Raw genomic sequence first — 15,423 nt, forward strand, 5'->3', positions numbered from 1 at the left:
TAACAATACTGAGCAAAGTTGGTTCGTGTTGCTAAAAGTTTCCTAACTTTTAAAGAAAAATCTTGGTATTTGGAGAAGCAAACAGCTGAACACACTGGATTTGAGCAACATCAAGTCAGAATAACTTAAATTTATGGGTATGCATAGGTGTTGGAATAAGACAAACCTGCCTTCAAGCCTCACCCCTCCACTTATTATTAGCCAAACAATCATAGGCAGTTCTTTAATCTGACTGTGTCTCAGTTACCTCATCTGTAAAAATGAGAATAACACAGTTCCAAAGGGTCACCATGAGAATTAAATGAGGAAACATAATGAAAATGCCCAGAATGGCACCTGGCACATTGGAGGTACTCAATAAAATGTCTGCATCTTTTTCCTCTAGGCTATCACTTCAGTCACCCTTATCTTTTCCTGGAGTTAGAGCACCACATTTCTTTTTAAAAGCTTACCACTCAAAATGTAAAGCTGTATTAACACAATAGGTCTCTTAAAACTTATGTCTAGATGCTTTATTTTCTTCCACTATATGTTTTCTTTTTTAATGCCTAATAATTCCATTCACATTCACATGTAAAAAAATGTACTATAACCATTAATATGAATGCCATTTCTAATACTATCCAAATCGGTGGAGTTTGGGGTTTGAAGTTTGAAGTTGAGGTTTAGGGGAGGACACCAGTTGTGTAAACAGGCATTTATTAAGGACTTAGAAAATCTAAGATCATTGAATCTTCAATATGGAAAAATAAAATCAAATGTAAATATTTACTTGTAGCTATTTCTTTTCTTTGTTAAATTTATTAAAAAAAAAAAAAAAAAGGCTTGCTGTGGTGGCTGTGCCTATAATTTGGAAGGCCAATTCAGGTGGAGCACTAGAGCCCAGGAGTTCAAGACCAGCCTGGGCAACATGATGAAACTCTGTCTCTACAAAAATATACAAATATTAGCAGGGCATGGTGGTGCATGCCCGTAGTCCCAGCTACTCAGGAGGCTGAGGTGGGAAGATCACTTGAGCCAGGGAGGTCGAGGCTGCAGGGAGCTGTTATCATGCCAGTGTACTCCAGCCTGGGCAACAGAAAGCCTGTCACAAAAAAAAAAAAAAAAGGAAAACAAAATTATGTATAGTCCTAATTTCTTGATTAGATTTATTCTAAAACATTTAGGCATTATTTACTCCAATGTTTACAAAAAAAAAGGGTATCTTTGACATGACAGTGATCACGTTACATGTTACTAGGATTTCTTTCCAAAAAGATAGGAAATGAGATCACTTGGCAAAAAGGGAAGTTGCTGTGTTAGAAATGACTGAACTGATGCGTGCATTTAATTGTGTCTTGTGGTAAACAAGACTCACACCAAGCAATAAGTCAAATGACTAGGGGAAAAAAAGAAAAGTTTTCATTGCTGATTCAAAGGTGGTTATGATTCTGTAGTGATATATGTAGTGATATTTTTCTTATTTTCTCAAAAGTTTATTATTTTGATCTATTATTTTTATAAATAGATGTAAAATTTTTAAAAGCTCAGTTGAGATAAAACTCTTAGCAACTTGAAGAAAGTGGCTTAGGGAAAAAACAGTTATTATGCTATAATTTCTATATTTTGTTTCTCACAACTCTCTTAAAACTTTGATTTTTAAAGTTTTTGTTTCACAATATGAGCTTCACCTTAACTGCATCTTTCTCCTCACTTTGGCCTTAGGGGTGACTGAAGTATTTAAGACAAAGTTTAACCCACATAGACATTCCACATTGATGGATTCCATTGAAATGATGAGCTCTCCACCCATTTGTGTAACCATTTATTGATATTTGTCTCACCCACTTGACTGGAAATTCCACAAAATCAGAGACTACAGCTGCTTTATTTAGACTGTGTTCCAGCTTCCAGATTAGTGCCTGCATGTAACAAGTGTTCTACAAACATTTCTTGAACGAAAGCAGAAATTTCCCAGTTCTTACATCCTATCCAAACAAGAACAATGTCAACAAAAGAAAACGAAAATGCTTGTCTTTGTTTTTGTTCTTTCTTGGGGACAATTATTTTATTTCCATGAACAGAGAAGAACTTAGCATGGAAAATACAGTCTTAGTTAGTGCTCTAATTTAGCAGTGGTGGATAGATAAAGTGGTAAACCGTGCAGCCAAACAGCAGTTTCATTCTACTGGTGAATTAACCATCCGATCTCTTCTAGGCTCCTTGAAGGCAAGGGTAAGAAATAACAGGTTAGGATACAGTAGCATAAAGGATGGTGAGCAGCATGCAGGAAGTCCTGGCAACTGAAGTCCACCACTGGGGAGGGGCTCTGCTGCTTCCTCTTTCCCATCACCTGCATTTCACAGAACTATGGAGAGTCCAGGGTACCACACACTGTTTCTGGAGGCAAGGGAGTGAATATAAATGGTGTTCTATAGGTTTTGTCTAATTAACCTTGACTGTGCTAAGACTAAACAGTTTAGCTTCCATTTTAAGTATTATCTCAGTGGTTCTTAACCTTTCTTATTTTAACCATTTAAGTCTTTGAAAATATAATGAAAGTTATACCTTCTGCTCAGCCTCAAGGATGAAGGCTGTGCATAAAGTTTCAGGGAGTTTACTGAACTCCCTTATAAACCCCTAAGGGCTAAAATCAGTAAAGGGTAAGTTGGAGGTATTATATTTGACAATAATGAGCTAATCCTATGTATACTACCTTTAAGTCACATCAATTGAAAGAGAAGTGGCATTTTCTGACTAGTCCTTGCTCTTTCTGGATATGTTCAGGACAGAATTCAGAAAACATTTTTTGAAGTTTTCAAAAGAGAAAGTGGAGATGGATAAGGAGCAGAATGAGGAGGAGGAGAACACTCATGGTATATAAAGTCAAGATATGAGTGACCTTTCATATTCTTAGCATCTATAGGAGTAAGACCCAAATCCATCTAGAAAAAGATCAAAACTGAGTACTACTTTCAACTGAGGCAGCCTCCTTCACAAATCTACTGAAAAGCAGTGTCAATGGCAAAAAGAGGCTGAAGAGAAGGGTTACATTTTAGTTCTTCCATAATTCTCTTCATTTCCCCCAAATAGATATATAATTCAAGAAAAGCTACATAATTATTTCACATAAAAAGAAAACAAAATTAAAAAATAATTCAGATTGTGTATGAGTTTTGAGATATAGGCCAATCTCTCAGCATTCCTCAAATTTATGGCAAAATAAGGACATAAAACTTCTTTATCTCTTTCAGTATAATCTGGTGCCCCCAAATTATCTGATTTCCAGATTTGAGCCCTTTTCATTTTTAGGTGGCTTATTCTTTCATCTAGCATTTATCTCAAAACTCATTTAGAATGTTTTTTGACTGCATCACCTTACTTGTCTATATTAAATCACTCCATGTGGTTCCTAAACCAGGAAGGAAGAAATCGCCACTCACAGATACTATTGGAGTTTTGAAACAAAGGAAAAGCTGTGTGCGCCAAACTTGCTGGATGAACTTTTTATGCACTTCCTTTCCCCCAAGAGTGGGAGGTGGACCTGGAAAACACAACTGGCACCATCTCCTACAAAGCTGGATATAAAAGCAAAATGGGAAGGGTGGGTGGGGGAGGTAGGTAAGAAATAACACACCCAGCCAGAAAAACAGGACCATGAAAGCACATCATCAAGAGACCCAGAGATAAATGAAGCAGGTACTAGAAAGCCAAGGTTAATGAAAAAAGTTAAAAATAGCACATTTCTTTTCTAGGTTTGACTTGCTTGGACTTTAGCAGTGGGTATACAAGTTCTCACTCAAGAATAATTGTACTTACAGAATCTTATTACTGAGCACTTCATGTTTTATTTTTGTAATATTCACAACAACCCTATATTTTAGTATTAAATATTCCCATTTAAAAGATGAGAAAAAAAAACTTAGGTTAAATATTTAATAACTTGCAGAAGGTCATCCAGCAAGTAGGAAACAGAGTTAGGATTAGAACCTAAGCAGAGAGTCCAGAATTCTGTGCTGTCTCAGGGGGTTTCTGTCATGTGTCTGTAAGTCTTACAGACTTTCCTTTGAGCACATTTACCTTCTTTCTCCCCTCCTCTTCTGCCAGATTAGATTTAGAAGACTGGAGAAGAGAATCTTGATTCAGTGAGGGGAGAGGAACATCATAACCCAGTAGAAGGACCAGTCCCTCTTATCAAGGCCTCAGGTTTTTCATTTGTAAAATGATGGGGTTTGCCTATACAGCTCTTCTGACCGTTTTATTATCCTGTAAGCTAAGATATGTGAAATGGAGAACTTCCTCTGGGAAACTTGCCCACTTGTAGCAGAAGAAGACACTTACCCAACTCTCAGATTTAGCAAAACCGTAAGAGAATATGTACTTGTCCTTCAATGTGGCTAACTAAACATTGCCATTTGCAAAGTTCTCATCAACCAAGAGAAGGGCATGGGTTCATTGAAGTAAGGAGCTGGAATTGGAGGCCATGGGGACGGTGTGCATTACCATCAGACTCCTATTCCCTGCCCCCAGGAGCAGAAGGAAGCGCTTCCTGCGCTCTTCTCTTGGCGACACCGTTTCCTCTTGCTTGATTTCCTCATGACTCTCAGACAAGTTGCAACCGTTTGACCCGTTGTTGTGAAACAAGTAATGTGGTTGGAGTTGGAAAAATAACTAAGAAAAAAAAGTAAGAAAGAAGGAAATAAACCCAACTGATTTGCTCTGAAGCAAAAGCATCAAACTTAGTGAATATTGCTTGAAAATATAGGTAGAGAGGCTTAACTTTCCCGTCACTCATCCATTTAACAGATATTTACAGAACACTTTCTATATCCCAAACACTTTTCTAGGTGCTTGGGAAAGGTTAATAAATATCACAAGTAGAAATGCCTACCCTTAGGAAGTGCCTTCGGTGAATAAATGTTACGGAAAAATAAACATAAAGCAGATGGGGGGATTAGGGGAGTCAGGTGTGTGAGGAGTGAGCCGACTGCAGCATTGGAGAGTCAGAGGAAGCCTCCTTGAGAGATTGATGCCGAGCTACAAATGAAAGAAAGTAGGAGTTGGCTCTGACTATGTGGGTGAGCATCCCAGGCAAAGGGACAGTGAGAGTTAACAGTCAGTTGGGAGCGTGTCTGGCCTGTATGAGGAGCAGTAAGGACGCCAGTGTGGCTGGAACAGGGAGAGCTGATGAATGGGAAAGGAGGACAGACAGCAAGTGGCCACACCAGATAGGCCTTGTGGGTCATTGCAAGGATTCCAGCTTTCACTCTGTGGGGAGACCAACTGCAGTGTCTTTGGAAAATCAGTGACATGATCTGACACTCTGACAGCTAGAGTAAAAAGGAGTATGGCAGGAGGAAGGGAAGCAAAGCAGGATAACCAGTTAGAGGGCATGCTGGAAATCCAGGAGAGAGATGATAATTGTTTACATTAGACAAGCATGGCGACCAGAGGTCAAATTCTGGATAATTTAAGGTAGAGACAGCACAAAAGCCTGAAGGATTAGGTATAAGACATGAGAAAAAGACAAAAGTCACAAATGATGAAGACTTCAGGTGTGAGCAATTGGAAGGATGGAGCAACTAAACTAAAGTTGCAGAATTATTTGAATGTGGGGCAACTCTTGCTTGATAGATCTCTTCTGACCACATCCTCAGTGGATATTCTCAATTAGGCAATTAGGCCCATAGTTGTGTGACCCAGTGGCTATGGCTGGTGGTGGAAATAATGAGGAGGCATGGAGGCAGATACAGGGGTGGAGGGCAGGGTAATATTTATTGTCTTCCAGTTCCTGTACTAGGTTCTTTATAAAAGTTAATTCATTTAATTCTCATCACAAATTTATGTGTTTGGTGCTATTATCTCCATTTTTATGGTTAAGAAAACAGGCTCGTGGAGTTAAAATTGTACACACATAGCAAGCAAGCAGCTGGACCCAAACCTGAATTTAAATCAGCACCCAGGTCTCTGGCCCCAAAGCTTGAGCTCTCTTCCCTCTGAGGAATGAAGGCCAGCCTGGGTAGAGCTCTGGCAGCCCACTTAGTGTTCATGTCCCAGTGGCCCAAGTCCTGAAAACTAATTTAATAAAACTCTTTTAAGCTTAGTAAATAAGGTTGCAAGAGCATCAGGAAAAGTTTCTGATGGGTCTGAATTTGTGCTTAAAAGAGTGAAACATGCCCAGTGACCTCACCTCCATTAAATCTATTCAATGACATCTGTGGTTTGTAAACAGTTTATCAAATGGGTGGAGTGGGAGGAGTATATTTGTCCAGGGATTTGCATTCACAAAAACCCTTAAAGCTGATCTTCAGTGTTATTAACAAATAAGGTCAAGCTGCCAGCCAGAGATATTTTGATAAGACTGAAACAGAAGACACATAATACTTAACTTTAAAATCTTATCCTGTCCTGAACATAGAATCTGAATGTACTACGAAGTGCTTATACTTTTAATACCACAAGTACATTGCAATATATTTGTGCAATCTAAACATGTTAATTTATCAAATATAGGCAGTTAACGTATTTGTAAAAGTTTTATAATTTTGTTATGACATTTCTTCTCTTCTTTCTCTTTAAAATATTGATATTATTTAAAAAGAAGAATAAGAAAAGAAAGGCGATGACTCAGGCCCACCTTGACCTTCACAAGGGCTCTGTAGTAGAAACTTACAACACAGCAAGCCACCACCTACCTTATTAAATATACCACAGTGAGGGAAAAATAAATTCAGGAAAAATGACACATTTTTCTCTTTTCTGTGGTAAGTAAGTGTTCAAGTACAGGTCTTAAGCTCTGCACAAATTCCAACTTGGATGATTTTGGAATCTTGGAGCTTGGTAAGGTAAAGTGTAGTAAGCCCTTAATCGTATCTAGTTGGCAATATAGAACGATTTCTAAAAGGATAAGGCTCAAACAAGAAATCCTTCTGTCAGTATATCCCAGTATAAGCCCCACCTTGTGGTCAGAAGGCAGCACTGTCACACTCCCATCCACAGAAGAACTGCTGAAAAGTAGGGCTGGGAGAGTTTCAGGAAATGCAGCCAGAATCTTAGGCAAGCACGTTGTCCTCTATTCCTCAGCTTTTCTCATTTCTGTAGAATGGTACCAGTTCACTTGCTCATTTCCTCTCTGTATGTGTGTGTGTGTGCTGTTGTTGGATTTAAACACTGGAGCTTGTCATTTTCTGCATCCACCTCCTCCCAGTTTCATCTTCGTTGGAACTTCCACGTCTCTGAAATTAGGCCTCCTAGCAGGGCCCAGTAGCTCACACCTATAATCCCAGCACTTTGGGAGGGCGAGATGGGTGGATCACCTGAGGTCATGAGTTCGAGACCAGCTTGGCCAGCTTGGCAAAATCCAGTCTGTACTAAAAACACAACAATTATCTGAGCGTGGTGGCAGGCACCTGGAATCCCAGCTACTCAGGAGGCTGAGGCAGGAGAATCACTTGAACCCAGGAGCCAAAGGCTGCATTGAGCCAAGATTGCACCACTGCACTCTAGCCTGGATATCAGAGTAAGACTCCATCTCAAAGAAAAGAAAAAGACAAAAAAAAAAGAAAGAAAGAAATTAGGCCTCCCAGGTTAAAATAAACCTGTTTCTTCTTCCGTTTACAGTGTTAGGATCAAGAGGACTTGATCAGAATCCCCTTAGTTTGTGAACACCATGAAGACTGAGGTGCAGCCTCAGCAACACTGGCTGGTCAGAGACACTTGTGGCTGTGGACTCTGTGTGTGTGTGTGTGTGTCTGTGTGTGTGTGTGTGTGTGTGTGTTGGGAAGGAAGGCAGTCTATCTATCTGTTCAGGGTGAGGAAAGGTGAAAGAAGGATGTGAGAAGGGACAGAAGGAGAACAATTTTTTAAAAGGTGGAGAGGGGAAAAAAGGAGACAGAAAGGAAACCTATGCCGAGGTTCCTTGAGCCACTTTAGGGAGGGTATTAGGACCCTGTTTTATTTCCCTTTAAGGGAAAGCAGGCATTTCCTTAATGTGGGGTCTATCAAAATAGTAACATCAAAATATCTTTGGAATATGTAGCAATGTAGTATACAAGGTATAGACTTTCTTTTTTAATTGTAGTGAAATATGTGCAACATAAAATTTATAATCTCATTCATTTTTTAATGTATAGTTCAGTAATATTAAGTATTCACATTGTTGTGCAACCGTCATCACCATCTGCCTCCAGAACTCTTAGTACCGAATGAAAGTCTTTGTTCAAATTGAGGCTCTGACACTTACAATCACTTAGTGTCTGAGGCCCCAGTTTCTCTCATGTGTAACTGCTGACTTTAATGAAAAAAAATGGAAATGAGTTGTGAGCATTAATAACAATATTTGTAAAATGCTTAGTATAGTGATAAATGACAGTAGCCATTATTTTATTATGATGATTTCCTGGAACTCTTTGTTTTATTATGATGATTTCCTGGAATTCTTGCTGCTTGTTTCCTCTTCATGAATAACATGATCCTAAACCTTCCTATAATCACCTAGTGAAGCTACTTCCCTCCCCACCAGATCAAACATACCCTATTACCTCATAGATTTCTTACATTATTTTTGTGTATTGTTTTTTAGAGCTGTGTATTATTTCCCATGGCAGGGAAATGGGACCAGAAAAAAAAAAAGTAACTACCAAGGTAACCAAAGAGTACATCTTTAGCACAACTGTGTTCCAACCTACTCAAATTATCAACTCATTTTCACAGCTAGAACACTGAACGCTCAGAGTCAGTGAGGCCCAGACTGGAGCAGGGCAGGGTCAGGGAAGCCAGTCATCGGCACAGCACAGCTTTCGCCCGACAGCCTCCAAGAAGTCAGACTCACAAGACCTTCTTCCTTGCATACACATCCCCTTCTTGTGAAAGGAGTGGCTGGACCAGTGGGTAGTCCCTCCCTACCGACTGCCCCAATTCAGGCTCCTCGCATGTCCGGTGCCCCTCCTGCTACCCGCTAAATACCTCAGCTCCCTGTCACAGCCTGTCAGGCTGGATTTGTAGGAAATTTTTAAGACAGGTTAAGTTTAAAAGGCTCCTGCAGGAATTGTAATTTCCGTCTATTTATGGAACCATTCTGACTTCCCATACATTATCCCATTCAGCTCTCAAATATAACCCATCCTTCCTTCCTTCTTTCCTTCCTTCCTCCTTCCTTCCTTCCTTTTTTCCTTCCTTCCTTCCTTTTTTCCTTCCTTCCTTCCTTTTTTCCTTCCTTCCTTCCTCCTTCCCTCCCTTCCTTCTTTCCTTCCTCCCTCCCTCCCTCTTTAACACTTGCAGTTCCTTATTATAATATGGTTCTCTTTTAGTGTAGCAAATTTGGAAAATAAAATATAAAGAAGGAAATAAAAATTGGCTGTAATCTCACTACCCAGAGATAAAGATTTTAATGTACATCTTTCAGTATTACATGTGTATTCACGTACATACATTTTTAAATTGACATTATATGGGGCATACAATTTTAGGTTCTCTGCCTATCTCACTTTCCAATCTCGTTGGCATTTGCTGCCAGTCAGTATTCTACCTCATGATTTTTGGCTCCTGTGATGTATTATAACATGAAGTTCTACCAACTCCCTTTTTTCAACTGTTCTCCTGTTTGGGACCCTTCTCCTTCCTAGCCCCCTATGCTAGGTGAGTCCTGCTTTCCCTGGCCCGAGATCATAGAAATCTCCTAACTGCTTTAACTTTGAGCTTCCTCCCCTCCACTTTTCACTCACTTCTGCCAAGTGAGCTTTCTAAAATCTGAAATTTTTATAGCTTTTCTACAAATCTGAGTGTGTCTTTCCCAGACTTTAGCCTTCAGCGTTTACCCCAGTGCCGTGGTCTTCATAATACAGTTTATACTCCCGGCCCTGATAAAATTCTCTCCCCACTTGGCCCCATCTGGCCTCTCCAGACTCCTCTCTGGGTCTATCTTCCTCCCTGTCACCCTCAGCTTTAGCTTTTCCATTCTTCTTCCCTCTGCAGGCTTTTTTCTTTCTCAAGAAACTTATTAATCCTTTAAAAGGTCTAGGCACCATCACCTTCTCAACCTTGTCCTCAACCTACTCCCATGTTATTTAAGGCCTCCAGAACAACTCTCTCCTCATGCCAGGAGGCTTCCTTCTAGCCCAGTGGGTTCTCAGACTTTACAGTGTGTCAGAATCCCCTGGAAGGGTTGCTGAAACACAGCTCACTGGACTCCACTCCCACCATGTCTGTTTCAGAAGGGAAAATGAGGCCCCCAAAATTGTTTTTTCCAACTAGCCCACAGGTGATGCTGATGATGCTTGTCCAGGAACCAGAACTTAAGAATCACTGCTTTAGTCCAATGTGCTGTATCATAAGTAATTTCTTGTGTCTCCCTTCTGGATGATGACCTCTGTGTAATAGGGTCTGAATTGGATCCTAAAATCCTCACATATGGTGAGTACATAAAAAGATCTCCTGAAGAGAGAAACTCTTCCAGAAGTCCTCTGGCTCAGCAAGCAAGTGGTAACTGTAACCAAGGACACTCAACTTCCTTCTCCAGGCTCCATTCAGATCTCAGATTCCCGAGAGGTGACTCATTATAAAATCCTGTGCAATGTCTTTGGCTGACATGCCTCAGGAGTCATGGGTATGAGCCCCTTGACCATGTGTGGAATTTCCCAAGGATTTTTAAAAATCTCCCTTTGAATCCCCTTTCCTCATTGAATTTTCCCTCACAGATGCCTCAAGAATAATAATAATAATAAGGCATTGTTTGTCTGTAGATAAGTCACAATTGCAGAAACTTCTCTTCTTAACTTTGCCATTTGGAGCCACAAAATGACATAGAGGAAGCTATATAAGGTTTACCTTAGGATTTTGGTAAACATTTCCTTCACATAAAAATTATTCGTGTTTCTGGAAGAGGGTAAGAAGGAAAAAAAGTGGAATTTTGTGTCAACGCAAACATGGTATAATGGGAAGAAAAGTTCTTTTGAATATGACATAATGGAAGCTCTTTCTGGGAAGAATTCTGTTCTATCCACTACCCTATTAACCACATCTGCTTTCACACACATGACATATCCAATCTAAACCTGAATCTACTAAATTCAGGAAAACGGTTGTTCATTCAACTTCCCAGAATCACAGGAAGTCAGGGAGCGATGTGCAGTTTCCCTAAAGTGCTCTTGTTTCGTTTTACATGTTAAACTTCTAGGTATTGAGACAGTCTTTTAAAATACGCTAATAATTTGTACATTAGTAACTTCATTTACAAGTGCTAACAATTTTTTAGTAACAGAAAATAAAAGAACTCATCATGGTGGCTCCATATTTTTTAGGAACCCTGTGAAATAAATTTTATATTTTAAAGCAAGCTTGGACTGGCTAGGTTTAGAAGATAGTTTTCCTTCCCGGTAGTGAAAAAAATGAAGGCAGGCCATGGGAGCATAGCTCCCTAAGTACATGTTTTTCTCTAGTTTCATTGGAATTGTTACCTAGCCTTTATGAGGCCACCCAACTCTGATTGTTTTCTTCCTTTATTAACACTATGATCAACTGGGCACAGTGATGGTACATGAACACATGTGTAGGGAGCTGAACTCAAAAGCGAACATTCAGTGATGTACCCCATGGATGATTAATAATTAATGGATGGCTTATAGATATTTAATCAACAAAAAAGAAACAGCCATAAGCAAGACACATTTCAGCTAATTCTTACCTATAAACAATATTAAGTGTGGGATAAAACAAGACCTCTTTCCCCTCCCTCCTGAAATATCAGGATAAGATTTATCTTGAACAATTCCAGTGACATTTTCTTGAGTTCTGGCCTCTTACTAATATTGCATATTCTACTAAGAATATGCAATAATTTAATAACCAATCAATTAAAACTCAGGAGTTCTAACCTGCCATTCTAGTAAAAAGTAGACAATTCTATGTCTCAGCCAAAAGAAACACTCTCAACATTATTCAATTCTGTGCTGGACTTCAGAAAACCTAAAAAGCTGTACCATACAGACAGACACAAATGAAAATGTTTTCTAGTAACAGTTGGCCAAAATTACAGAATGACAAAAAAACTGAATTATTTCTAGAGAACCATTTCGTTAAAGATTTTATGAATTGATCTTATAATATTAATTCACCAAAATACACAAATGATAGAAAATATCATGAATTTACCTATAACATAATCACAGCAGTGCTTTCATTCATGTTTTTAAAAGGGATTCTGTAATTATCTGCTTTTTGTAGTATTTCATTCATCCATTGAATTAATGTTTATTGAATGCCCATTAAGTGCTAAGCATGGTGTTGGGTACAAATAAATTCTTGTTAAAATGTGCTAACGCTGTCCAGTAACATTATTAAATTAAAAAAAAAATCTAGCTGAGTGTGATGACACACACCTGTAATCCCAGCACTTGGGAGGTTGAGCCAGGAAGATCACTTGAGTCCAGGTGTTCTGGGCTATAGTGCACTATGCCAAATGGGTGTCCACGCTAAGTTTGGCACCAATATGGTGACCTCCCGAGCAGGGGAACCACCTGTTTGCCCAAGAAAGGGTGAGCCAGCCTATGCGAATTATCAACTCATTTCCACAGCTAGAACGCTGAACACTGGGAGTCAGTGAGGCTCAGACTGGAGCAGGGCAGAGTCAGGGAAGCCAGTCACCGGCACAGCTTTCACATGACAGCCTCCAAGAAGTCAGACTCACAAGCAGGTCAAAACTCTTTTGCTGGCCAATAGTGGGATCATGCCTTTTAGTAGCCACTGCACTCCAGCCTGAGCACTATAGCAAAACTCCATTTCAAAAAAAAAATTATAATAATTTTTAGTATCTACTGAATTTGAAAATATTTGTGACATCAATATTACTTTAAACAAAAAAGTTACATTCATAAAGTTAAACATAAAAAAGCCTTGAAGTACAACATGTTAGTTCTGCCCAGAAATTATACAAATTGTAATGTTTTCCTTGTTGCACCAACAAAAGTGATTAGAATACTTTTAGACAAAACTCCAACTAGTTCAAAAGTGGGAAGGAAAATGAAGGGGAATAGAGAATGCTTCAGTTTAGCTTTATTTATTTCCAGAGTGGTTAAAGACTAATATCTCCTTGTTTATGTTGCTTAGAACAGAAAAAAAAATAAGCCTTATTAGTGTTGTTAGTGTTGTAGAATCCAAATACTAAGAAACTTTAAAATAGCCTGAAAATAAAGACGTTTAGATAAATCTTTCTTAAATAATTATTATTGCGAAGATTTCTGAATCTTGGATAATCTTGTATATAACAAAATATTGGACTTCAAATGGGAAAGCCAGGCCATTACAGGCATACTTGACAATGCTGAGGTCCCTGTAAGGTTATGATCACCATGAACCTCCTATAGAGACTTAATTTTTCCCCAATCCTTTTCTCTCTCTGCCAGTTTGTGTTGGAATGTCAGCAGGTTGTAATTGGTGTATGGAAAAGAAAGCGTAGGCCACTCTATCCCTTGCTTCCTTCCCGACCGTGAATCACAGCTTCTAATGGAATTATACAAGCAGGAGGTGGGTGATGAATGAAGACACTGACACAAGAAAGGTTCTAGGTGCTAGGTTGCACACTTCCGTACACCTAAGCACCAGACTAAGTCACCCTGATTCTCAGGGTTACAAGACATCATATCTGCTTATATAAGAAGCCACAGGATCAACGTGGCATCTCCGTGGAGCATAAATTTCCATGGTTGTAAAGCAAATTAAAATACTGATTTGATGCTCCATTAAAATAAACAAGAAAAGAAATAGATGCTTTGAAAGGAATTTCACTCTTACATGGGCCATCAGGCTTCTTCTGCATTCTCTCTCCTATACCACTGGAGGCACTTTGCTTGCAAGGGGGAGAAGTGCTGTTCTATCATCTCCCACTGACTTCTGCTCATTTCCATGCCTCTGCTGTGCTTAGCAATTTATTGTAGTTACATGTGCATTTATTTTGTCTGCTACTAGATTGTACACTCTGCAAGGACAGAAACTGTGTCATTTCAGTCTTCTGCCTCCTTTATTGTGCCCAGCATATGGCTTAGTGCACTGCAAAGAGTCAGACTCATTCATTCCAGGATAGATGTTGTTTTAGGAATATTGAGGTGGAAAGTTGATTACAAGGAAAATTGTGGAGAATGGGTATAATGTATATTATCTGGGTGATGGATACCCTAAAAGCCCTAACTTCGCCACTACATAATCTATGCATATAACAAAACTACATTTATACCCTGTAAATTTATACAAATTAAAAAATGTGGGCAAATCTGCTATCAAAGTTCCCAAACCACTTCAATTGGATGCTTCACTTGTAGGACCCGGAATCCTCATTTTCTCTTCTCCTTTTCCCTTTATCAAAATCTATCTCTTGAATTGTCTTTTACAAGATTATAGAAATGATTTTTAAAAACTTAAAGTGTTATTTCTAATAGAAAAATCTGCGTTTCAACAGGGGACTACTCCTTAAACTAAAGAAAACTACAGACATCAGTCAGTGGGTGGAAATTATTTTTGACATAGGGCATTCCCAGATCTCCTAAAGACACAACATAGACAGTTACATATTCCAATGACTTATAAGGCCAGCCCTGGAGTGACCCTGTACTGGACCACATGAGTCAAACTGAACTCATTCTTTTATTGAAAAAAAAGTTATTTTCAAAGTTTAGGATGAGCTGTCAGTGAGATTTATCATACAGATTTATATCTATGACAAACAAAGCTCTATTCTCTGGAATGTAAAAAGTGATTTGCTACTGATGAGTTTCACTTTTTCATCTTTTAAATGAGAATCCTGGCCAGGTATAGCAGAGAATGTTTAACACTGTATTTTCTGTGTGCTGGGAACTATCCTTAGTGCTTGCCATGTATTAAGTCATTTAATCCTCTCAATAACACTATGAGATCAGTACTATTATTATGCCAATTAGCTAATGAGTACATTGAGGCAGAGAGGATATGTAGCTTGTTCAAGGTCCCATAGGAGTATATGACAGAGCAAGATTCAAACTTTAATATCAAATTCCAGAGCCCGCCTTCTTAACCACACTCCATGAGCTCCAAGGCTATTCCAGAACTGAGAGTCTACAAGCTTTTCTCATTTATCCATGATACACATCAGATATTGCATCATTAGCCAATGAAGTATTATAATAAGGAAACTGCACAATATACAACACTAGCATAATGAAGAAATTATAAAGATACTCATTATCCAAGATTCAGCAATCTTCTTAATAATAATTATTTGAGAAAAATTTATCTAAATCTCTTTATTTTCAGACTATTTTAAATTTCTATGGTATTTGGATTCTGTAATACTAAGACCACTAATAAATAATTATTAATATTGAAAGTTTTTTCTCCCTTTTGCTGATCCTTTCTCTTTTTGCAGAATGAGTAAATTTATCACACTAATCCCATTGTACATAAGATATAGCAATTACTAAA

This window comes from Symphalangus syndactylus, chromosome 10 (genome assembly GCF_028878055.3).
Source record: "Symphalangus syndactylus isolate Jambi chromosome 10, NHGRI_mSymSyn1-v2.1_pri, whole genome shotgun sequence".
NCBI lineage: Eukaryota > Metazoa > Chordata > Mammalia > Primates > Hylobatidae > Symphalangus > Symphalangus syndactylus.